The following is a 25,321-nucleotide window of genomic DNA, read 5'->3' on the forward strand; positions in this document are numbered from 1 at the left end:
ATTCAGCCGTCAGCTACCGTATCATATCAGACAGTGCACTATAGACCCCCTGAGGAACAGTTCCACTCATTCTCTACTATAGGAGAGGAAGAATTGTATAAACTTGTTAAATCATCTAAACCAACAACATGTATGTTAGACCCTATACCATCTAAGCTCCTAAAAGAGGTGCTTCCAGAAGTCATTGGTCCTCTTCTGACTATTATTAATTCCTCATTGTCATTAGGATATGTCCCCAAAACCTTCAAACTGGCTGTTATTAAGCCTCTCATAAAAAAGCCACAACTTGACCCCAGAGAACTTGTTAATTATAGACCAATCTCGAATCTCCCTTTTCTGTCCAAGATACTAGAAAAGGTGGTATCCTCACAATTATATTCCTTCTTAGAGAATAATGGTATATGTGAGGATTTCCAGTCAGGATTTAGACCGTATCATAGTACTGAGACTGCTCTCCTTAGAGTTACAAATGATCTGCTCTTATCATCTGATCGTGGGTGTATCTCTCTATTAGTTTTATTGGATCTTAGTGCTGCGTTTGACACAATTGACCACAACATTCTTTTGCATAGACTTGAACACTTTGTTGGCATCAGTGGAAGTGCATTAGCATGGTTTAAATCGTACTTATATGACCGCCATCAGTTCGTAGCAGTGAATGAAGATGTATCATATCGATCACAAGTGCAGTATGGAGTACCTCAAGGCTCAGTACTAGGGCCGCTACTCTTCACGCTTTATATGTTACCCTTGGGAGATATCATCAGGAAACATGGTGTTAGTTTTCACTGTTATGCTGATGATACCCAGCTCTGTATTTCCTCGCAGCCCGGTGAAACACACCAATTTGAAAAACTAATGGAATGCATAGTCGATATAAAAAATTGGATGACGAGTAATTTCTTACTGCTAAATTCAGAAAAAACAGAGGTGTTAATCATAGGGCCTAAAAACTCTGCTTATAATAAACTAGAACACTGTCTAAGACTTGATGGTTGCTCTGTCAATTCTTCGTCATCAGTTAGGAACCTAGGTGTGCTACTTGATCGCAATCTTTCCTTAGAAAGCCACGTTTCTAGCATTTGTAAAACTGCATTTTTCCATCTCAAAAATATATCTAAATTACGGCCTATGCTCTCAATGTCAAATGCAGAAATGTTAATCCATGCATTTATGACTTCAAGGTTAGACTATTGTAATGCTTTATTGGGTGGTTGTTCTGCACGCTTGGTAAACAAACTACAGCTAGTCCAAAATGCAGCAGCAAGAGTTCTTACTAGAACCAGGAAGTATGACCATATTAGCCCGGTCCTGTCCACACTGCACTGGCTCCCTATCAAACATCGTATAGATTTTAAAATATTGCTTATTACTTATAAAGCCCTGAATGGTTTAGCACCTCAGTATTTGAATGAGCTCCTTTTACATTATACTCCTCTACGTCCGCTACGTTCTCAAAACTCAGGCAATTTGATAATACCTAGAATATCAAAATCAACTGCGGGCGGCAGATCCTTTTCCTATTTGGCGCCTAAACTCTGGAATAACCTACCTAACATTGTTCGGGAGGCAGACACACTCTTGCAGTTTAAATCTAGATTAAAGACCCATCTCTTTAACCTGGCATACACATAACATACTAATATGCTTTTAATATCCAAATCCGTTAAAGGATTTTTAGGCTGCATTAATTAGGTAAACCGGAACCGGAAACACTTCACATAACACCGTACTTTCTACATCATTAGAAGAATGGCATCTACGCTAATATTTGTCTGTTTCTCTCTTGTTCCGAGGTCACCGTGGCCACGAGATCCAGTCTGTGTCCAGATCAGAGGGTCACTGCAGTCACCCGGATCCAGTACGTATCCAGACCAGATGGTGGATCAGCACCTAGAAAGGACCTCTACTGCCCTGAAAGACAGCGGAGACCAGGACAACTAGAGCCCCAGATACAGATCCCCTGTAAAGACCTTGTCTCAGAGGAGCACCAGGACAAGACCACAGGAAACGGATGATTCTTCTGCACAATCTGACTTTGCTGCAGCCTGGAATTGAACTACTGGTTTTCGTCTGGTCAGAGGAGAACTGACCCCCCAACTGAGCCTGGTTTCTCCCAAGGCTTTTTTCTCCATTCTGTCACCGATGGAGTTTCGGTTCCTTGCCGCTGTCGCCTCTGGCTTGCTTAGTTGGGGTCACTTCATCTACAGCGATATCATTGACTTGATTGCAAATAAAAACAGACACTATTTCAACTGAACAGAGATGACATAACTGAATTCAATGATGAACTGCCTTTAACTATCATTTTGCATTATTGAGACACTGTTTTCCAAATGAATGTTGTTCAGTGCTTTGACGCAATGTATTTTGTTTAAAGCACTATATAAATAAAGGTGATTGATTGATTGATTTATGCACACTATTTAAACGTGTTAAGGAACAATTTAATATCAAGCTCACTGTATTACATAAATTCATTCAGAGAGTTTTCCTCTCATACACTATGCATGGTCATGTACCCACTGTATCTTTTATTGTTACATGTTGTGAAGTGTATTGTCTATTTGTTGTTTGTAATGTATGATCATGTAGAGCTTAAACATACTGTACCGAAAACAAATTCCACCGGCATTGTCGTGTGGCTAAATAAACAATCAATCAATCAAAAAACAAAACTGCATTTTTACAGGTGCTTACAATGGGATTCTGCTTGGTGACAGGGGTTATGCCTGCAGGAAATAATTCATAACACCATTCCCTGACCCAAACCCGTTACAATGCAGCTCTAACCAGGACAAGAGCACACATTGCAACCACCTTTGGGCAACTAAAGGAAACATTTCAGTGTCTGAAGGGTCTGAGGGTTGCACCTGACAGGGCCTGTGACATTATTGTTGCATGTGCCATCCTCCGCAATATTTCCACCATCAGAAAGAGAGGACCCCTGTGGTGGAGGTGCAGCCTGATGATGACCTCCAGCCAGTGCACTTGGACCAACCTAGTGGCAGAGCTGCACGAAAACCTTCATTAAATTAATAAAAGACAAGACAACGTGCGTACTTCCTTGTGTTTTATTTCAATGATTATGTCAATAGAAGCCACTGATGATCATCTATCGCCTGCAATAAGCACCTACTCTGGAGTTCCTTTTGAAGCACTTCAATTTCTAGTTCCAGTTTTCTCTTCTTTAAAGTGTCAAGTTCTATTTCTACCCTTAATTTTTGGTGTTTCAGGTGAAAATACTGTATTTTCTGTTTAGGATGCTGTTTATATAGATTACAGATATCACCCTGTGCCATTTTTGGATAAAAATTATCAAAAACAAATAAACACAAGCCTCATGCAACAGAAATAAAAAGGAAAAGTACTACACTGTCCACCTTTTCATCACTTTGTGCAGTAGGCCTGTCTGGCCTTTCCTCCTGCAAGTCAGATCGTAGTCAGAAATAATATGTACACAACTATAAATTAAGTTCTTTATGCACTCCTTCCTCCAAAGGACAGTCATCTGAGAGGGTTTCTTCACTGTCTTGTGCAAAAGAAACAAATGGGTATTCCAAAGTGTTGCACTCTCATTACTTTTTGATGGAATGTTGGGAACAGGTAAAAGTGTTGGTGTATTATGTAAAACTGCACAAAAAAGGAGAACACAATGGCATTACAATGAAATACACTAGGAGAAAATTAGATCAGTAACACAGCAACAATTTTTTGAATTAGGTTATGCAGTTTTCAACTTCACAAGTCAAAGCAATTCATCACTACTCAATATATAATCAGTTTGTAATATGCTTGAATAATATGAGGAGACGTTCGTAGTCTTGTGAACTTTTACTGAACAAGGCAACATCGACATACATCTAGCTCGGCCAACTCCAGCTAACACACTGGCCAAAAAACACAACTACCCCATAACAGCCCCGCCCTCCCCAGCTCTTAGCCTCTTAAAGGAACCTAACAACTGCAATAGTCAGTCAATACATTACACCCCTTTTCCCCAGTCCACAAAGTCTGAAAATCTTCTGGGAGGCTGATGCTCTCTTACAGGATACCTCTGAGAACGAGGGCAATCAGACATGCATTCAACTCCAGCTTCGGTTAGCTCAACATCAGGGTTTCCCACATCTAATGCAGGCGACTGTAACTCAAGCATTTCAGTCCCTGGGGACTCAGGCGGATGGAAAGTGTAGCCGTCTGGCTCAGACCTTGATTGGTCAGACAAGGGTGCCGTCCTGTCCATCAGTTGATCAACATGTCGTCTGTGCATTTGTCCATCACCCGCTCTGACCTTGTATGACAGGGGACCTGTGATGTCTACAATGATTCCAGGCATCCACTTAGAACCTCTAGTGTAGCTTCTCATGTACACCAAGTCCTTAGGTCTAAACTCTCTGACTGTGCCAGGGCATTTTTCAGCATTCAGCTCCTGTCTGCGAAGCATATCACCATTATGATCAGGATGCAGACGATCTAGGGCAGTGGTGAGTTGCCGATTCATGAGCAACTCGGCAGGGCTTTTCCCAGTTGATGAATTTGGTGTGACATGCTGTGACAACAGGAAGCGAGCGAGCCTGGTCTGCTACTCGCCCTTGGTGATGCGAGACAGGGCCTCCTTGGTTGTCTGCACCATGCGTTCAGCTTGACCATTTGAGCTTGGGTGATAAGGTGCTGTAGTCACATGGCGAATGCCGTTGCGCTCAGCAAACGCTTGGAATTCTGCAGAGGTGAACGAAGCACCATTATCTGAAACTATGACGTCGGGCAAACCATGTGTTGCAAAAAGTAGTCTCAGTGTGTTGATGACAGCTGATGAAGACATGGAACTCATCAGAGAGACCTCCAGCCACTTGCTATGTGCATCGACCACTATGAGGAATATTTTGCCTCGAAAGGGGCCTGCAAAGTCAACATGCAGCCGGGACTATCTTTTTGTCGTCCATTCCCATGGGTGCACCTTTGCTTTTGGAGGAGCATGACGTGACATCTGACAGGTTCCACATGCTTTAACAGTCTCCTCAATGTCTCGGTCCATGCCCAGCCACCACACATAACTCCTTGCGAGTCCCTTCATGCGTACAATGCCCGGGTGCGCATCATGCAACATAGCCAGTATTTCTCTCCTCGCCAAGCAAGGAACAACCACACTGCTTCCCCATAGCAAACAGTTCTTATGTGCAGAGAGTTCATGGCGGCGCAAAAGGAATGGTTTGAAACAGCTTTCCATCACATCAGCCAGCCAGCCATGTAGCACCCAGCGCATTACTTGTGCTAAGACAGAGTCCTTGAGTGTAAGGTTTGCGATTCGCTCAGCATGCATGGGTGCTTCTGGCACCATTTCAAGTAGCAACACTTCCAATGGTGGTGGTGTCACAGCATCAGATGCCGACAAAGGTAAACAACTCAGGGCGTCAGCATTGCCCATTTGTTTGCCTGGTCTGTAGCACAGTTCATAGTTGTAGGCACCAACAATCAAACTCCAACGTAGCATTCGTGGTGAAAGGATGGCAGGCATGGGCTTGGCATGGTGCAGGAGTCCCAGCAGGGGTTTGTGGTCTGTAAAAATCATGAAATGGCGGCCTGCGAGATACTGGTGAAATTTTCTGACTGCAAACACCACCGCCAATGCTTCCTTATCAATTTGGGCATAATTTCACTCAGTGGTGGTCATTGTTCTGGAAGTAAAACAAATGGGCCTCTCCTGACCATCACGTTCCACGTGGAACAATAAAGCCCCAAGCCCATAGGGCGAGGCATCACAAACCACTGCCAGGGGCTTCTTCTCATCATAGTGCACCAGCACTTTATCCGTCTGCAGCAACTCTTTTGCCTCAGCATATGCCATCTTGTGCTTTGCTCCCCACTGCCAAGTACCAGACTGGTCTAGAAGGCGATGCAGGGGTTCTAGGACAGTGGCTTTATTGGGAAGAAAGCAGCTGTAAAAGTTAAGCAACCCCAAAAATGCCTGAAGTTCTGTTTTGTTCTGTGGAGGCGGAGCGTTTTGGATAGCTTCCACTTTTTCACGGGTTGGCTCGATGCCATCTTTATCCACTCTAAACCCCAAAAACTCCACTTGAGTAGCAGCAAAAATGCTTTTCTCTTTTTTTAGTCGCAGTCCAGCTTCAGCAAAGCACTTTAGTACGGCCTGTAGACGTGCATTATGTTCTTCCATGGTTTTGCCCCAAATCAGGATGTCATCCAGGTATGGTTGGACTCCTGGAATTCCTGCGAGCAAATTTTCCATAAATCTTTGAAATATTGAAACAGCTGTTGACACCCCAAATTGCAAGCGCCGAGACCTGAAAAGCCCACGGTGAGTGTTAATAATCAGTAATTCCGGTGTGTCATCATCCACTGGAAGCTGCTGATAAGCTTGTTTCAAATCAAGTTTAGTGAAAACTACTCCTCCAGCTAGCTTCAAGAACAGTTCAGATGCTGTGGGTATGGGGTACACATCAGGCTTAACGGCTGTATTCACTGTACAGCGGTAATCTCCGCAAATCCTCAGTCCCCCATCTTTTTTGCAACAGTCACTATGGGTGTGGCCCACTTTGCATGGTGAACCGGTTCAAAAATTTCTTGAGCCACCAATTTGTCCAACTCCTCATCCAGCTGGGGTCGCAAAGCAAAAGGAACTGGGCGGGCCTTAAAGAAACGTGGCGTAATTGTGGAATCAATGTCAATAGAGATTGGAGGGGTCTGGCAAACCCCAATTTCCTGAAAAACCTCAGAGTATTCAGTCAGTATTTTCTCTATGGACTGCAGCTGTACCCGGTATACTCCTTCCACTGATATTCCCAGGGCATCAAACCAGTCTCGTCCTAACAGACTAGTGCCTTGGCCCTGGATGACAAACAAAGGCAGGGTGTTTCGTGTTCCTTTGTACCTTACCTCCACAAATATTTTCCCTTTCACTTCCAAAGCTGCCTGTGAACACTGCTTAAGTATTCCATTGTTTGCATGTATTTCAGGGGGTTGGGAGGGCCACAATGAGTGATAGGTATGCTCACTAATCAAAGAACAAGCAGCTCCTGAATCTACTTCCATTGTGTGTGCTTGTTTGTTCAGTATAACAGTGGCCAGATATGGCTTCTGCCCCCCTCTTTCTGCTTTAGTAGTTGTGGTGCTGTAAACAGAGTAATCATCATTTTCTTTGCGAGTTACAACATTTGTGTAACGTTCTTCTGAGTTGGCTGCATCCTTGTCAGCACCATGTTTAGTCTTTGTTAAACACACACGAGCAATGTGTCCTCTTTTATTACAGTACTGGCATACAGCAGTGGAAAACCTACATGCTTGTGGGGTATGCTGACCACCACATCTAAAACATTGCTTGTCCCGTTTAGGATTTTCATTTGAAATTGCTGTTTTATTTACTGATGCATGCGCATGGGTCGCATAATGAACATCGTCCTCAAGCCGTGATTAGTTTTGATGCTGACGAAGTAGATGAGCGTTTAACAATGCTGTTTCAGCAGCTAGTGCCTTTTCTTCAGCCTCTTGAAATTTTAGTGTCATTTCCGCCAGCAGGCGTCGCTGTAGCGCTTCATCCATAACACTGCACACGATTCTATCACGCAGCATTGCTCCTAACTGATCCCCAAAAGCACAGTGCACAGACAAACGTCGAAGCTCAGCAATGTAGTTTGAAATGCTTTGATTAGGTTTCTGCTTACAATTGTGAAAATGAAAACGTTGAACAATCTCTGATGGCGCTGGGCTATAATGACGTTTCAAGGCAGTGACAATGTTTGCATAGGACACAGTAGAGGGTTGCGACATACATCTAGCTCGGCCAACTCCAGCTAACACACTGGCCAAAAAACACACCTACCCTAGAACAGCCCCGCCCTCCCCAGCTCTTAGCCTCTTAAAGGAACCTCACTACTGCAATAGTCAATCAATACATTACACAGTTGAAATGACAGACATACTTAATTTTTAATGCAGCAACAAAGTATTTACAGTGTAGCAAGACACATTTAAAACTCTTTCCAGTAATGAAGGTGTTGCTGTTACTGGTCCCTGGCTTTAGGTCTAAGGAAGAGGTGCCCCCAGGGATGCCCTCCACGATGGGTCAGTTCTCATTTAACCCAAGGGCCAGCTCTTCTGCTGGGGTATAATGTGAGGGTGCAGGACCAACACCTGTTTTTTTTCTGCTACACCTTTTTCTTGGTGTACAACATTGAACATTGTTTGGGTAAAACACGCTAAACAGTAGAAGTAGAAAAGATTACCATTTTGGAGAATGTTCTTGTACTTGACTTTTACTTGTTCCCATGTTTTTGTGGGTCCTGAGCTGGCTCTGACATTAAGCAATTATGAAATTATAAAAAAATACAACAATATATACACTTTTATAAGTGGTAGAACCATAACATGGAGCACTTATGCATTTAACTTTTCTGCTACTTTTTGCCAGCCCTCTTTCCTGGTTTTTGCACACTTTGAGGGGTTTCCTGGCGTTTTAATTAAGGTTTCTAATTCAGCATATGCTTCTAGCAATAACTCTTGCTCTGCTGCAGTGAAAAACTGAGCGCACTCTTTGGCCATGGTGAGCTTACAAAAATTAACCATAATTTTACTACAAATAAAACAAACCATGGTTACTATATGTAACGGTATCAGGTGATTGACAGCAGTGTCAGCCTATCAGCAAGTAGTACCTTGCATTTAAGTCTGATTGGCTGTTACCTGGGATGCGTCACGTCCGATTTCCCCGTTTGTTTTGCTAGCGTCGACGGTGGTTGTAGTGCAGCTTTGGTGCGGTGCCCTCCGTGCTGCTTAGTGGGTCTGATGACTGTTCACTTCACAGGCGTGATTCCCTATATTCCCTTGTATAACCGGTGGGCATGACTGACCAATCCGTGTTTAAGCGTGCTATCTAGCGTGATCTCCTGATGGATTCTCCTTCTCGTTCTATGCCGTGATTGTTGCTACTGTCTTCACACTATTAAAGTGCTGCGGTTAATACGGCCGCGCTGACGTGATCATCACTAAAGAGACTGGGACTGCTCGTTTGGTTCTTATCGTGGCGTTATATTTGACCCTGGATTGTGTGGGGGACTATTTGGTTCCTTCCACTTGTAGGGGAGTTAGCTGCCCTTTGTGTCTTTGTTTGATTTGAAACCTCTTTTGTTTATTTTCTGTTAACTAACCTCTAATTTTTGGAAGTATAGTTTGTTTGGTTACCTTGATTTTTATTTCATCTTTATTTATGTAAAGCCAATTAACCGGCGTGTAATATTTAATTAAGCCATTTAATTGCTTGGTTCATGTGATCAACCATCTATAAGTACAATTTTATTTGTGTGTGAACCTCTATTGAGCTAAAATTGTCTTGTATTATTTAGGTGACCAACTAATTGATGTTCCTGCGCTTGAATGGTTTTTCTTTATTTTTGTCATTTACATTTATTGTTGTGAGGATTTGCTTTATTGTTGTCCATCTGGTTATTTTTTTTATTGAACATTGTTATAGTTTCTTATCTTTATTTTGCAGGCGCTGGGGTCCCACGGGTGGATTGCTCTTCCTCCTCCTGGTGGTGGTCGTCCTTTATTGTGTGCAGTGTACACTGTTGAGTGTGTGATTGTGTGATTAAGTGACACGGGGTGTGTGTGCGTGTAGAAGTGTTCCTGCCGTTGGGAGCCCCAGGCCTGCCGGTATTTATTTTCTGTTTTTGCATGTTTTTCTTATTGTTTAGTTTAAAGTGGGTTTCAGTGTCCAACATTTTAAAGTATTTTTCTATTAATAAACATTTGTATTTTTGTATTACTCCCGTCTCTTGCCCAATTCTATGAGGGAACCGAACCTGTGTGCTGTGCTCATTGTTTGAGTATTTTCCCTGGGGGCTAACCCCTAGGGTGGCGTAGTCTGACTTTATTTATTAGGGAATAAAAATTTGCTATTCTGTTCCAAAAATTACACCGCCCCGCCACATTCAGTTAAAAAAATTGTTATTTTTAAAAAAGGGGCAGGCAATCACAGTGTTGCTGATCAGTGTTTCTACTATAGGAGGATCTTTGTTGACATCTTTGTACGCATGCGCGAGTGGTTGTGTGGCAACAAAACAAACAGTATGGTGGGCTGTAAAGACGCAACGAGCACTTTCAAGAGAGTTAGCGGGCAAGATTGACAATATATAAGCACTTTAACATCTGAAGACCGGAGGAGGTTTGGAGAGAAGCTCAAAATTTGTATTGGTGACAAAATCGAAGTTATTCAAAGCCCATATGAGATCTGGGATGACAAAAAAACGTTGGTCCGACTCGTCCGTGATTCGCATCTCCCGTGGGTGATCGCCAAAGAGAACGGCAAAATAATCACTTCTCACTGCGACTGCAAAGCCGGGTAAGTCTTCATTGATCAGTGTTCTTATTTACTTACTGTATTTATTGAAAATGCAGTGACTGTTGTACCAATTCAATTGTGTTCAGTGTGAGACTTTCAATGGCGTCTGTACTAATGGTGAAAAATCACAGCTTACACATTTCTCCTTTTCTTTTGCTTTTAAGTTTTGCGATCCAGAATAGCCCATTTTGATGTGAGGAACATCGTCTGGGTGCTGTGGATCGCGGTTTGGGACACCTGAATCAGCACGCGAAAACATATGACTCGGTTGATTTGACTCAGTTTTATTTAATTTTTATTCAATCTTCTATAAATACATAGTCACTAAGACTTACCATGAACAAAATGTGCCTCACAAACTCGATCAGAAGCTGCAGGAATGCAGGGTTTCTTCGGAGCTTCCAGGTTCAATCGCCTAATTGCACGCAACCATTTATTTAGTTTTTCACTATCCTTTTCAGAGGGAATTCGAAAAAACTTTTTATCAGGCCCCCAACGAGCCGTACAATCGACTACACAGCAAGAGTGAACCATCCTCTTCTCTAAATCCTCCTCCAAACGTGCAAAACAATCAAATTACAGTTTTCTAGTGGTGTTTCCTGCCACACGACTCCCATGATGGAACGCGATAAACAATGACGTCACAAAATATCCGTCTATTGATACATATCCCCTTTTAAGCCAGCACATGAACGTGCAATTAAATCAGATAACTTAATCCAGCTATACTAATCATAACCTAATTAGCTGGTTCATGATGAGCATGATGATATTATCTTGGATGTCTTGTTGGATCTCGGATGTTTTAAGCAATGTACGAACAATATGCCAATGGTAGCTTTATACGACTGTTTCTAAGGTTGACTTGAGATTTTATTGTTAAGTAAAATATTACTGCAAATGCATAAGAAAATATACTGCAATAATAAATAAAGTGAAATTTAAAAAAGTAGAAATAACCACACGTTGTAAAAAGGATTGAATGGACCACTTTAAGGCTTCTTCTCTTTCCTGTTTATAATCGGTTTATAATATCTTTCACATAAGGTCAGAGACGAGAGCTCATGCGTCACATGAATAAGTCTTTGCTGCCCTCTGGTGGACAACATAAGTCTGCAGAAAGTATTGGGCTTTGCCAATAAAAGTTTATTTTATTATAATTGATTAATGATTTTTTTCAAGATGTAATCAACTATTTATTCTTACAAAGTTGTTTCCAAATTTTCTTTGGGTTTTTTTTTTTGGGGGGGGGGTTGATAGTGCTGAAGCACTCACTATCGAACTGTTCTTTTTCCCATTCTAGGTGCGCTGATCACGTGACTGGCCAGATCAAAGAGTGGTTGCTCAATCTGTGTATGCTGCATTATTTATATTAATAATGAAATAATATTGTATTTAATGTATAAGAGGGGAGTCATGCACTCATTATTTTTGAGTGGGCATGAGTGGGGGGGGGGGGGTCGTCATGTGACACACAGGAGCTACAACAGCATATTAGCAAATCATTATTGAGCATTATTTTTAATATTATTATTTTATTTTTATTTAAATTTGATTAGAAACCTTCTCAGACGCATGAACTATATCATGAAATATCTCGATTCTCACCTACATAGATTATGTTAGATAATATGTGATGGTCAAAGTAACCTAATAATGTTTACTTACCAGATATGGGTGTCATGCCATAACATATATTTTTAATATGACTGACTTTATATTAAATGTCAATTTAACAGTGGAAGTTAATGTGATATAAAAACATTGTAAGTTAGGATACTAAGCGTTCATTGTACAGAAAGAGAGCAAATAACATTTGCATTATCAAAGAACATTTTCACTGACAGTCTAGAGTTCAAGCACTCTCAGAAACTCCCATTAAAATCACTGAACCTGTTAACACTGTGAAATCAATATCTTATTTACAGATTCGTACACACATCTGCACTTTGATGTTTCTGACAAGAGAATTCACCAGAAAGAGGTATTCAGTCAGTGAGTGAGTGAAGGAAGCACCGGCATTTTAGCGATGACATCTGAACGCCTCTGATTGGTTATTGCATTAATAATCTCAACAGAATCTTGTGTGATTTGGTTAAGCGTGCAGAACAACCAGAACAAACCAGTTAGGAACCTAGGTGTGCTACTTGATCGCAATCTTTCCTTAGAAAGCCACGTTTCTAGCATTTGTAAAACTGCATTTTTCCATCTCAAAAATATATCTAAATTACGGCCTATGCTCTCAATGTCAAATGCAGAAATGTTAATCCATGCATTTATGACTTCAAGGTTAGACTATTGTAATGCTTTATTGGGTGGTTGTTCTGCACGCTGGCCACCAGATCCAGTCTGTATCCAGATCAGAGGGTCACTGCAGTCACCCAGATCCAGTACGTATCCAGACCAGATGGTGGATCAGCATCTAGAAAGGACCTCTACTGCCCTGAAAGACAGCGGAGACCAGGACTGTGGTGTATTTTGCCGGTTCTCCAAAGAATCGAACTCAGTCAGGGATTTTTCTCTCAGAAGAAAATACTTTATTTTAAGCAAAACAAAGCCGAGAGTTCCTTGCAAGGAGATCTCTCGAATGTTATTTGGTTTCTCCTTATATACACTATATGGGGCGGTTCCACATAGTCAAACTTTTCCTTTCGACTACACTTATCATACATCCCTAGAGAGGAGAGGCCCTCTGCTTGATTTATTCTAAAGAAAGGCCCTGTATATATGTCTGACCATGTGTTTCTCATCAGTTTTGTACATTCCAGGGTGTAGGCAACTTTCTATTAGATTTTAGGCCTATAAGATTTTAATAGAATAATAACTAGCAGCAAAAAGGGCTAGATTCACATTGATTATATACTTGATTAATTAAAACCTTACTAATAAAATCTTCCACATATTCTCCCCTTTGAGACGTAATAAGTCTCACATTTGATTATTCTTATCCAGAGTGCTACTCCATAATCCAGTCATATTAGTTACACTACCTAGTGACTAAATAAGTCACATTGTATTATCACCAGTGACTAGATTATGAAATTCCACTCTGAGGGATTACTGGACCAAACATCTCTCTCCTAATTTGACATGGAGTGAGTAAAAGATCCAGTCTCCCTAACCCCTCTTTAATAGTAAACATTGTTAAAAGCATTAACATGCAATTGGCTTGGCATTTGCCTGGTTATCACAGTTATGTATAAAAGGCATAAAAATACATACACATACAAATCACATCACACATTGAATATCACAAGATTATAAGAGTTGAACTTCAGCTTAGATACCTTATGTATCAATTTCCCATTATCTTGACATCTTTTAATTTAATTTGCTTAGCTGTGGCTTTGACTAGTGACCTCAATATAGGAAGTATACAGTAAAATAGTAAATATCCTGTCATTAATGCCATTCCTAAAAACTTTCCCTATTTAATTATAAACTATGCTCCACATGCTCCTAACTGTAAATCAAACCAGTCTTACATTTTATTCTCTTTTACAACATTTTCTTTATCTACCATTCTTAGCCTTTTCAATTTGATCAGTACTTCATTAAATGGTCCCTTCTATAAATACAGCATTTTCCCCAAAACATAACACATACTTTTCCTTCTTCAATTTTCTATTCTTGAGCTTTTCTACTTTGCTCCTTTCATTCTATTTGTTGCATTCAATTGCTCTATTCTCCCTTGAAATCTTCCTACATCCATATTTCCCTTCTCATAACCTTCCAATTCTTCATCTACCATTACTTAAAATTCTCTTTCCACTTTTTCTTTTCTATTTGTTGGCTCATATCTGCTCCCAAGTATTTTGATCTCAGTAGCAGTCCCATCATGTCTCATTCCTTCTTCACCAGGGAGACTCTTTGCGAGTCGTTGCAATGGTCTTTCCCTCGTTGGCAAGGGTGGGTCGTTACTAGCACGCCCTTCATCCCTCACTTCATGCTGTGTGGAGTTGTTGAAGCTGGTTGGGGTATTTTAAGGTTAGAGATGTGAACTCAGGTGTCACTCTGTAACCATTTTTCTGATTAATGCAAGGCTCTCGAGATCATTTCTGCACCCTCACTGGTTCTCTTTGATGGGGCGAAGCATTCCTTGGTCTTACTGGAACTGCTGTCACCTGTAAATGGAAAACTTCCGAGTTTTTTGTTAGTGTTATCAAGCATGCTAATTTGTTCATCTTGCCAGTCGTCCTTCTTGGTGTGACCTGTGGAAATGTAATGTGGGTTGAGGGCTGTCTTGGCCCCTTTTTGAGATTTCACAATTCCAGTGCTGTCCTTATAATGAGAAAAGGGTGAATACCCATTTTTTATAATATAACAAAGAATTTGGTTTTACTCCGTTATTGGCATCCTTACTATTTTTAAATTCATTTCAATTTTATTCTCAACAATTTGCTTGTTCAGTTATCTCTTTGTTTTGTAAACTGAGTTCCACTATATTAATGGATAATTTATCTAGTCCAATCTTGCTCAGTAGCATAGGCCTTTTGACCTGGAAAACACTCAACCCACTTTATTTTAACTTTTAGAAAGATAATATTTCATCCTTTTGACACAATCTGCTCCATCATGATATGCTGAAAAGAAAGTTAGATGTGGGGTGGACAGAGCAAGCTTGCTTTGCTCTGCCTTCCCATGTTATACGCTGCGCATGTGTGGCACTGTTTTTATTTCTGCCACAACAAAGACCTTGGTACTGACCAGGAAACTTAACCAAATACATCCATGGTCATTATTTTTCTGGGCATAAGTTTGCCCTGTGGGCCCACATTCAAATTTGTATACAGCTGTTTGGGCAAATTGATTGAATTGCCTCAGTGTCTCGTCAGACACTCTCTTTCATGCCATACAACACCATCATTCATACTTTTTCACACACTTTCACTTCCCCCTTTTTTTTTTTTTTTTTTTTTGCCAAAAACTTTTCTTTTCTTTCTTTCCTTCCTTTTTCCAAAATCTCCTAGATGAATTTGTTTAGAATATTAGGCCTAGGCATTGGGCATTTGAGAGAGCCAATTATCATTTCTCAAATGTCATGTGTTTGTCTAATTTAAAGTTTAGTCAAATACTTTTTTGTTATTGCTCATGAGCGACTCTGAGAAGAGGATTGGAGATCTCTGTAAATCTTGGATCCGTGGCCATCAACATTTCCATCTGGTTATCCCCAGTGATGACAGTATATGTGATTACATGATTTTGGATCTTTGGAATAATTTTTTATTCATTATTATTTTATTCAGTTTTACCTTAGAAAATTACCTTTAAACAAAATGGAGTGACCAATATTTCTATTTTTTCAAACATATATATTTTTTCTATTGTTCATCAAGATACCCTTTATTTATTTATTAATTTATTTATTCTCTTCTTTCCTAAAGAGGTCAGCATTGTTGTCAAGTATTCAGTTGTGCTTTCCCCCAGTTGGTTAATGAAACAGTCTTACTATGCCAAATCCAGCTCCATGTTTATCTGATTGGTGAGTCAAGTACTCACTTCTGTCTGTCAAAATGATTTTTTCTTTAAGACATGAGGCTGGACTGGTACCTATTGAAAAGCAGATTGAGAGAGTTAGTTAAAACACAGAATTTAAGGAAGTGCTGTGAGACCAGTGAATAATCAAGATTAAAACATAGTAAATAAAATAATGAAATAAAATAATTAACATTTGAAGCAGTCTCTATAGTGTTCATTGAATATGCAGCACCTGTGCACAGAAGGGATAGAAGTCCTTCTGGTGACATCATCAGCACGGGCTGTTGTACTGGGTTGTCAGTCTGTGATGGCACTCAAAGACCTGATGTTGTGTGTACGGTCTCCGTTGTTTCTCTGCTTCTTCTCAGTCTGGCTTCTGGTTGCTTTCTGCCAGAGTTTTGCATTTCATAATGTTCTCTTTACCCTCAGGAAAAGTCTCAAGTGAAAGATTCACCTTTTCCTGCTTTGATTCTTTCTTTCTCCATGCTGAAAAGTTTTTCTCTCTTTCAGGAGGGGAGGGGAACATCCGTCAGCCCCTCCCTCTTCTTCTCTCTGCAGCTGTGTTTGCTGCTTTGCCATTCCTCGACAGACTCCATTCCATTGCTTTCCTTTGTCAAGGCACTGTTCCAGAAGTCATCTGAAATTTGAACACTCAGAGACTGCATTAATCAAATGTACCTATGTAACTTCTGACCAAATTGTGTCTGAGCAGTCAGCTCTTTTTCTAATTTTCACTTTTCAACCTCTTCTTTCAGTGGTCCCTTAATAAAAACTAAATCATCTGGTTGAAAACAGCAGTTCTCTTATTCTATGTTAGTAAAGCAAGTTCTTCATTGCAGGAAAATAGCAAGCATTTTTTTCTTTGTTGCAAGATGCAGAAATCAGCTACCTTTATTATCTAAGTATACTGCAATAAAACAAAATAAACCTTCCTTTTATAACAGCATGACATGCATATGGTAAAATAAAGACTTCAATCATCATTTTTCTTCTATATTTGCATAAATGATTCAGAATAATCTGGTATTGGTGAATTAATGTTTCCTAACCAACATAAAATAATGCCTATTATTGTAAATAAAATAATTAAATTTAATTCTTTAAGCATCTAGTTCCCTTCCTATTATAAAATGCCTATAGCTTTTGTATCAAAATGTCTATTAACTTGGTCACCCAATCTTGCTCTCATTCCACATTGCACAAGTTATGTATTTTATTTTTTACATTTACACAAGCCCAATCTCTGAGACTCTGTAATGGATTAACTTTCATACTGTGTCCCAGGGATAACAAGATACACATTTTAGATGTCTTCACATATTAGATATAAAGTGACTATTGTAATGCTCTCCTGGCTCTTCCTGCATGTACTGTCAAGCCTCTGCAAATGATCCAGAATACAGCAGCGAGGGTTGTCTTCAATGAGCCAAAAAAAGCTCATGTTACTCCTCTCCTCATCAGGTTACACTGGCTACCAGTAGCCGCTCGCATCAAATTCAAGGCACTGATGCTTGCCTACAAGACGACCACTGGCACGGCACCAACTTACCTAAACTCAGTGGTTAAATCCTATGTTCCCTCCAGAAGTTTGCGCTCTGCAAGTGAACAACGCCTTGTGGTGCCATCCCAAAGAAATTCAAAATCACTCTCACAGACCTTTTCCTGGACTGTGCCCAGCTGGTGGAGTGACCTCCCAATCTCAATTCGTACAGCTGAGTCTTTACTCGTTTTCAAGAAACATCTAAAGACTCATCTTTTTCGCCTGCACTTAACCTACTAACACCAGTACTTTTCCTTTTCTTTTCTTTTTCATTTAATAAAAAAAAAAAAAAAAAAAAAAAAATATATATATATATATATATATATATATATATATATATATATATATACACCTGGCTATGCGTTCTATACTAGACTAACTGAGACTTGTCATGGCACTTGTATTCTGTTGTTGTTCTCTTGTTGACCTGACTGCTTATATTGTTCTCATTTGTAAGTCGCTTTGGATAAAAGGTCTGCTAAATGATTAAATGTAAATTTCACTTATACTTTCTCAAAGCGGTATCCGTAGGGCTTTTCCTCGCGATTCCTTAACTAATCTGCTTATCCGTTTATCACTGTCCTTACCTGGCACAGCTATCCAATAAACACAGACCATTGCATACAATGTCTTTCTGCCTACACTAGGGCTGCACGACTCCTACGATTCTTTATTATTATTATTACTATTAACATTATCATTATCACAAGTATATAAATTAATTATTTTATTTTGCAAGGATTCTTTTAAATTGATCAAGTGTGACAAAGACATTTATAACAAAATATTTCTATTACACACAATTATTGTTCTTCTGAACTTTCTATCAAAGAAACCTGAAAAAATCTACTCATCTGTTTTCAACATAATAATAATAATAATAATAATAATAATAATAATAATGTTTTTTTTTGAACGGCAAAACAGCATATTAGAATGATTTCTGAAGATCATGTGACACTGAAGACTGGAGTAATGATGCTGAAAATACAGCTGCACACCACAGAAATAAATTACATTTTAAAATACATTCAAGTGAAAGCAGTTATTTTAAATGGTAAAAATATTTCAAAACTTTACTGTTTTTGCTGTACTTTGGATCAGATAAATATAGTTTGTTGAGCAGAAGAGACTTTAAAAAAACATTACACATCTTATGGTTCAAAAACTTTTGACTGGTAGTGTATATATAATATATTTAAAACCCCAGTTTTTTTAATATTAGAATGATGAAAAAGTTGTTTAGATCACTGATTCAACGACTCACTCATAAACATACTACACTTGTTTCATTTCTGGATGAATCAGCGTTTTTGAACGATTCTCTTGAATGAAAAATTAATTCATTGACAAATAAATTAAGACACTTGTCGCCACCTATTGGTGAAACAATGCAATCGACACAAACGTTATTTAAAGCGCAGTACTTTCAAAAGGGGATTTGTTATATTTTGATCGCTGCCATATAGACATCAATGTTTATATTTAAACTATAAACTTTATCCCAGTATTTATGTGATAATATAAATGACTGTAAGACAGATATAATACTGTGTAGTTGAAAAGACTGTTTGTGAAGATGTTTCTTAACCAAACATGGTAAGAGCTCTCTCTGTGTCAGCGGCAGTGCGCGCACGGATTTGAATGATCCGGTAAGACTTTGTCAAAGGTTTAACAAACTCGGGGAATCGTTGTCTTTTAGAAATGAGATCGAGAGGGTGTCTGAATCGAGATCGCGATCTTTTAACGATTAATCGTGCAGCTCTAGCCTACACCATATTTGTCTTAAAGGGGGGGTGAAATGCTCGTTTTCACTCAATATCCTGTTAATCTTGAGTACCTATAGAGTAGTACTGCATCCTTCATAACTCCAAAAAGTATTTAGTTTTATTATATTCATAAGAGAAAGATAGTCTGTACCGATTTTTCCCGGAAAAACACGAGCGCCTGGAGGCGTGACGTGTGGGCCGAGCTAAAGAATCACGAGCGCCAGTTGCGTTGACAGCGTTTGGAAGCTGTGACAGCTGTGAAGGCTGAAACTGAACGAGAGCAGCAGCAGCAAGGACTCGCTCCGAGCGGGGCTCGAACCCGGGTCTCCAATGGGAGGGGACGCACTAACAAGGAGGCAGAGATATTTGAAGCAGTTTTACTCACCGCCTGTGGTTCCAACACACGATCGTGACCCTTTTTCGTTGGGACAGCATTATCCTTAAGAAATAAACGATACGCAAATCCGTCGTCAAACTGGGCCTTGTTTGTAAAACAAGCATCTTCGAAATGCAGGGAACAAACACAAACACTTGCACAACTCCGTTGATGCTCTGTAAAAATAAACTCCATCCACTGGTCCCTTAATGCTGTTTCTCTTTTGGTAATCTGTGCAGGGTTGTCTTGCCCTGGCAACCAAAAACACACTTCTTTTGTGACATTTGGCGACGCTCTCGCTCTGATCAGTGAAGTCTGTTGTGCTCTCAGTGCTCTGCTATACGGGAGCGTGCGCTCTTCCGGCAGAAGTGCCTCAGGACCCATATAAGGAAATTCCGCTCCATCTAACGTCACACAGAGCCATACTCGAAAAAAACTTTCCCAAACTTGTGACAAACCGGAAGGAGTATTTTTGGAACAGAAATACTCCTTCAAACGTACAACTTAATTTTTTAAACTTTGTCCATGTTTAGCATGGGAATCCAACTCTTTAACAGTGTAAAAAACTCAGTATGCATGAAATAGCATTTCACCCCCCCTTTAAATCAAGATTGCCTTCCAAGGCTTTCCTATTAATAAACCAAATATGTGCATGCAGTTATTTCTTCTGGAGTAAAACCCCTTTTTCAATTTAGATATCCTATTATTTTTCTAAATTTGGAAGAGCAGATTTTAAGTGTCCTTACCACTCAGAACTGACCAGTCAACAACACACACTAATTATATAAGCAAAAATGCTTACCTTATTCAATGGTGGCCACCACTGTGTGTTTTGCTCATCAGTCAGCTCAAAAGCAGTCGTCCACTCTGCTCCTTTCCAGTCCCATCTGGGGTGCCAAATCTGTGGTGTATTTTGCCAGTTCTCCAAAGAATCGAACTCAGTCAGGGATTTTTCTCTCAGAAGAAAATACTTTATTTTAAGCAAAACAAAGCCGAGAGTTCCTTGCAAGGAGATCTCTCGAATGTTATTTGGTTTCTCCTTATATACACTATATGGGGCGGTTCCACATAGTCAAACTTTTCCTTTCGACTACACTTATCATACATCCCTAGAGAGGAGAGGCCCTCTGCTTGATTTATTCTAAAGAAAGGCCCTGTATATATGTCTGACCATGTGTTTCTCATCAGTTTTGTACATTCCAGGGCGTAGGCAACTTTCTATTAGATTTTAGACCTATAAGATTTTAATAGAATAATAACTAGCAGCAAAAATGGCTAGATTCACATTGATTATATACTTGATTAATTAAAACCTTACTAATAAAAATCTTCCACAGGACAACTAGAGCCCAGATACAGATCCCCTGTAAAGACCTTGTCTCAGAGGAGCACCAGGACAAGACCACAGGAAACAGATGATTCTTCTGCACAATCTGACTTTGCTGCAGTCTGGAATTGAACTACTGGTTTCGTCTGGTCAGAGGAGAACTGGCCCCCCAAACTGAGCCTGGTTTCTCCCAAGGAGGGGAGAGTTGTTGGGGTCACTTCATCTACAGCGATATCGTTGACTTGATTGCAGATAAATGCACAGACACTATTTAACTGAACAGAGATGATATCACTGAATTCAATGATGAACTGTCTTTAACTATCATTTTGCATTATTGAGACACTGTTTTCCTAATGAATGTTGTTCAGTTGCTTTGACGCAATGTATTTTGTTTAAAGTGCTATATAAATAAAGGTGACTTGACAAAAAAACAAGACAAGATCAGAATTCTTCATTTGTTTATTTGTGTTTTTTTATTCACTGGTCCTCTTAATGAGCTTTTTTCCCCCCGCAGGAGTCCAGTCCTCCTCCCAGACGCCCCTGGAAACCCCTTCGTTGAGGACCGTCACTGCGTTCATCTCCAGGTTTTTCAGATTCTGACAGAAATATCAGGATTGCTGACCTTTCCTTTCAGCTGCTTTCTCAGCTCCTCTATCTTATGGTTTTGGTTTGCTACGTATGAGGTCAGGTCAGTCTTAACTGCAGCCATGTTATTGATCAGCCTGTCGTTTACTGTTTCCTGGAGGTCTCTGTGTGTTTCCATCAAATCAGAGAGCTGCTCGATAGCAAATCTCTCGAGGGAATTGACTCGACTGACTAACACCTCCTTCAAAAGACCCCAGGTTATCTCCTTCTGAGCTGCTCATCTTTTTATTGTCCTGACGGGTACACACAGAACAGAAAGTTATAATTGTAAATATCTCATGGAAACTGTACGTGTGTGTAGATCATAGACCACATTCAGGGGAAGAAGGTGTACCTACCATAATAAATTACTTAAAGCTTTCCAAACATGAAAGCATTGCAATGTGCACTAATATTAATATGCTGTGATAATAAAATAAAAGTACATATTTGGCCTAGACCATTGTGATATTAATATGGTTGGAAATATTATTAGCAATTATTAAAATTGTTATTAGTCACCGAGTTTCAAAAACGAATGAATCTGTTGTGGAATAGCCGTTTCATTCAATGCAGATATTGAAAACCAAAGATGTTTATCTCTTTTCGCTTTCTTTTTACCTTGATGCTCGGCCGATCTACGGCGTCACTCCAAATAGAGCAGATGATGCGGCGGAATCAACAAGTCCACTTTGAGTGAAAGCCGGGCTCCCGCTCCTCTGACAAGCGCTTCTGGAGACACGCCCCCAGCGGAAGACGACAAGATGGACAAATTTTATTTGATGGAATTAGAAACTGAAGTACTTCAACAATAAAGCTGAATTATCTTTATGAAGAAAGAAAGACAATTGTTAAGAAAATTATTTATTGAACAATTAATGGAATCTATATATTTTTTTTTCATATGTAGAGTGTGTGGGGATAACTGTATACGATTGTGATGTACTATACTACTACTATAACAGGCCCACTTCTCAGTAACAAAGCATTTTCTTGAGCCTGTCTATTGCTCTCTGTTGGAACGGTTGCTTCTGCATCTCTGTAGTATGGCGGATTATTATTTTTTAACATTTAAATATTTAAAAAGCTAAGAACCGTTAATATCAAAAATATATAATGTGTGTGTGTGTGTGTGTGTACATTTATATACAAAATATAAAAATTATCTAAGCAAATAATTAAAGTATAATTAAAAAACGCACACACACACACCTGTACACACACAAACTGGCCCTAGACTCACTAATTTTATCTAATTATATACCTTTCCACACCAGCACCTGACACTTAACAACCTTTGTTAACTATCATTTTGCATTATTGACACACTGTTTTCCTAATGAATGTTGTTCAGTTGCTTTGACACAATGTATTTTGTTTAAAGCGCTATATAAATAAAGGTGACTTTACTTGACTTTGAGGGGAACAATATGTTCTTCCTTTACATGTTCAAAAGTCTAAATTGCTCAAACCTACCTGCTGTTTTATCTCAAATAGTTTAAATCTGACTTCTAATGATGCTCTCTCTCTCTCTCTCTCACACACACACACACTCACACACACACAAACTGGCTGGAAAACCGCAAAAATATTTTTGGGATTGGCCTCGGAAAGTACCCGCAGCAGGCCTTCAAGAAATGCTCCATCCCATACAGGCTATTGAACCCCTTCTGCCTCAGGAGGTATAGAACACACGCTAGGTATAGTCCCAGCCTATACAGGCACTGGAGCTCCCTCTCATTCAAACGACAGAGGCCCCTCTCGGACAATGAACAGCTTAAACAAACCATAAAGAGAAGCACTGTAAGGACACCGTGCCCCCGGTGGAGGAGCTCACACGGGTTCCTGTTCCTGCTGAGGTTGAATGACAGACAGATTTCTCCAACCCTTAGCAGCTGGAGGAACCTGTGGTGGCCGTTTTGGTTCCGGTTGAGGAGGACCACGATATCCTTGTCCCTTTCAAAAGACGGGGTTGACTCACTCCAGCGACCTTCTCTTCACTGACCACTCAGACCAATAACTTGAGTCATCTGCACTTTTAACTGATTTTTTTAAAGGAAGCAGCACAACAGATCGGGGAGTCAGAACATCGGGAAACAGCATCTGAACACTCATCACCTGAATTGCCTAGACCAGTGGTTTTCAAAGTGGGGGCCGCAGCAAGTTGGAAGAGAAAAGCAAAAAAAAAAGAAAATTATATAAATATTTTACAAATATAAAAAAATATTTTTGTAATTATTATTATGAGTATTGTTATGAAATAGCATTCTAATAATTTGTCGATATCTGAACATTAAACATTTAATACTAATCTTTCTGATTGGCTGGTACACGTAATCTGTCAGTGTAGCCTTGGTAACAACCGCCAGTGCTCAGCTATTCAGCTATTTATTTAGTTAGCTGGCTAACTCTGTCAAACCTCTATCAAAATGGATAGATTTTTAAAAAGGAAAAAACCTGACGAGTCAGCAAATCGAAACCTCAGATAAAAAAAATCTAAAAAACTCCTGGCCGATTAAGACTCGTAGGTATGAGGCAGCAAACATTAAGTATGGATTTACCTGCGTCACACACAAGAATGGACACGAGTGCTCCAAATGCGTTCTCTGCTTTGAGATACTCTCCAACGAACGCTTAAAACCATCAAAACTTCAACGTCACCTGAACCAGAAGCATCCAGCAGAGGCCGAAAAACCAATTGACTTTTTTAAAAGAAAGGAAGAACATTTGACCAGGCAGTCAGCAACATTCGTGCGGCAAGCTACTGTCCCTGAGAGAGCATTGAGGGCATTGTTTTTGGCTTCCTTTCACATTGCGCGAAAATTGACGCTGTACCACTCTCTGATAACACTGTGAGCAGACATATTGGAGACATGGCTGAGGATGTGTTTGCTCAACTGTTGGACCAGGTGAGAGCTAGCGAATATTTTGCGCTGCAGCTAGATGAAAGTACAGATGTGGCATTTGTGTTGCTTGTGTACATAAGATTCATTTCCCAATAAATGTTCGTTGAGGAAATACTGTTTTGTAAAGCACTTGAAAGTAGAACCACCGGGAAAGAGATTTATCATGTGCTGGACGAATATATTAATTCAAATGGACTTGACTGGTCTCGGTGCGTGGGTGTGTGTTCTGACGGGGCCGCAGCTATGACTGGGAAGAACAGTGGGGTGACAGCTCTCATCAAACAGATGAGGAGAGTGACATGCGTGTTGCACTGACAGACATAAAGCCCAGGCTGGACAAACTATGTAGAAGCCACCAGGCCCATCCGCCCCATTAATATCCTCTCTCTCGCTCTCTCAGTGTTGAATGTTGCAACCAGGCCAAGCACTCACACACTCTCTCTCTCTTTAAGATCTTTCTTTTTCCATTCACTGACTGACACACACAGATACAATGTTGAATGTTGAAATTACTGTTCCAGATTTTAAGATATTGAAATTACCATATATGATGATCTGACATACAAATTTTGTTATTACAACACTAATAAATGTCAATGGATGTTCACCCAGATGTTTTATTTGTTTATTTATTTACATTTGCCGTAGTAGGTATTGTCGATGGGTTCAATAACACATCATGCAAAAGGGTTCCTTCCTCGTCGCCTGCCAGCGCCGGATTCTTTTTTGTCAAGAAGAAAGACAGCTCTTTGCGCCCATGCATAGATTATCGGGGGCTGAACGACATCACTGTTAAGAATCGTTACCCACTGCCGCTGATGTCCTCAGCCTTTGATATCGTGCAGGGGGCAAAGGTCTTTACCAAGCTCGACCTACGTAACGCTTACCATCTCGTACGCATTCGGGAGGGGGACGAGTGGAAGACCGCCTTTAACACGCCCCTCGGC

The 25,321-nt window shown here is 40.0% G+C and overlaps 1 pseudogene; it reads right to left on the reverse strand.

Moving 5' to 3' along the window:
* Positions 1–4,101: 4,101 nt before the first annotated feature.
* LOC113095053 (uncharacterized protein K02A2.6-like) lies at positions 4,102–21,553 on the reverse strand (annotated as a pseudogene).
* Between the last annotated feature and the right edge of the window lie 3,768 nt (positions 21,554–25,321).

This window comes from Carassius auratus, unplaced genomic scaffold, assembly GCF_003368295.1.
Source record: "Carassius auratus strain Wakin unplaced genomic scaffold, ASM336829v1 scaf_tig00215584, whole genome shotgun sequence".
In the NCBI taxonomy this organism is placed as follows: Eukaryota; Metazoa; Chordata; class Actinopteri; order Cypriniformes; family Cyprinidae; genus Carassius; species Carassius auratus.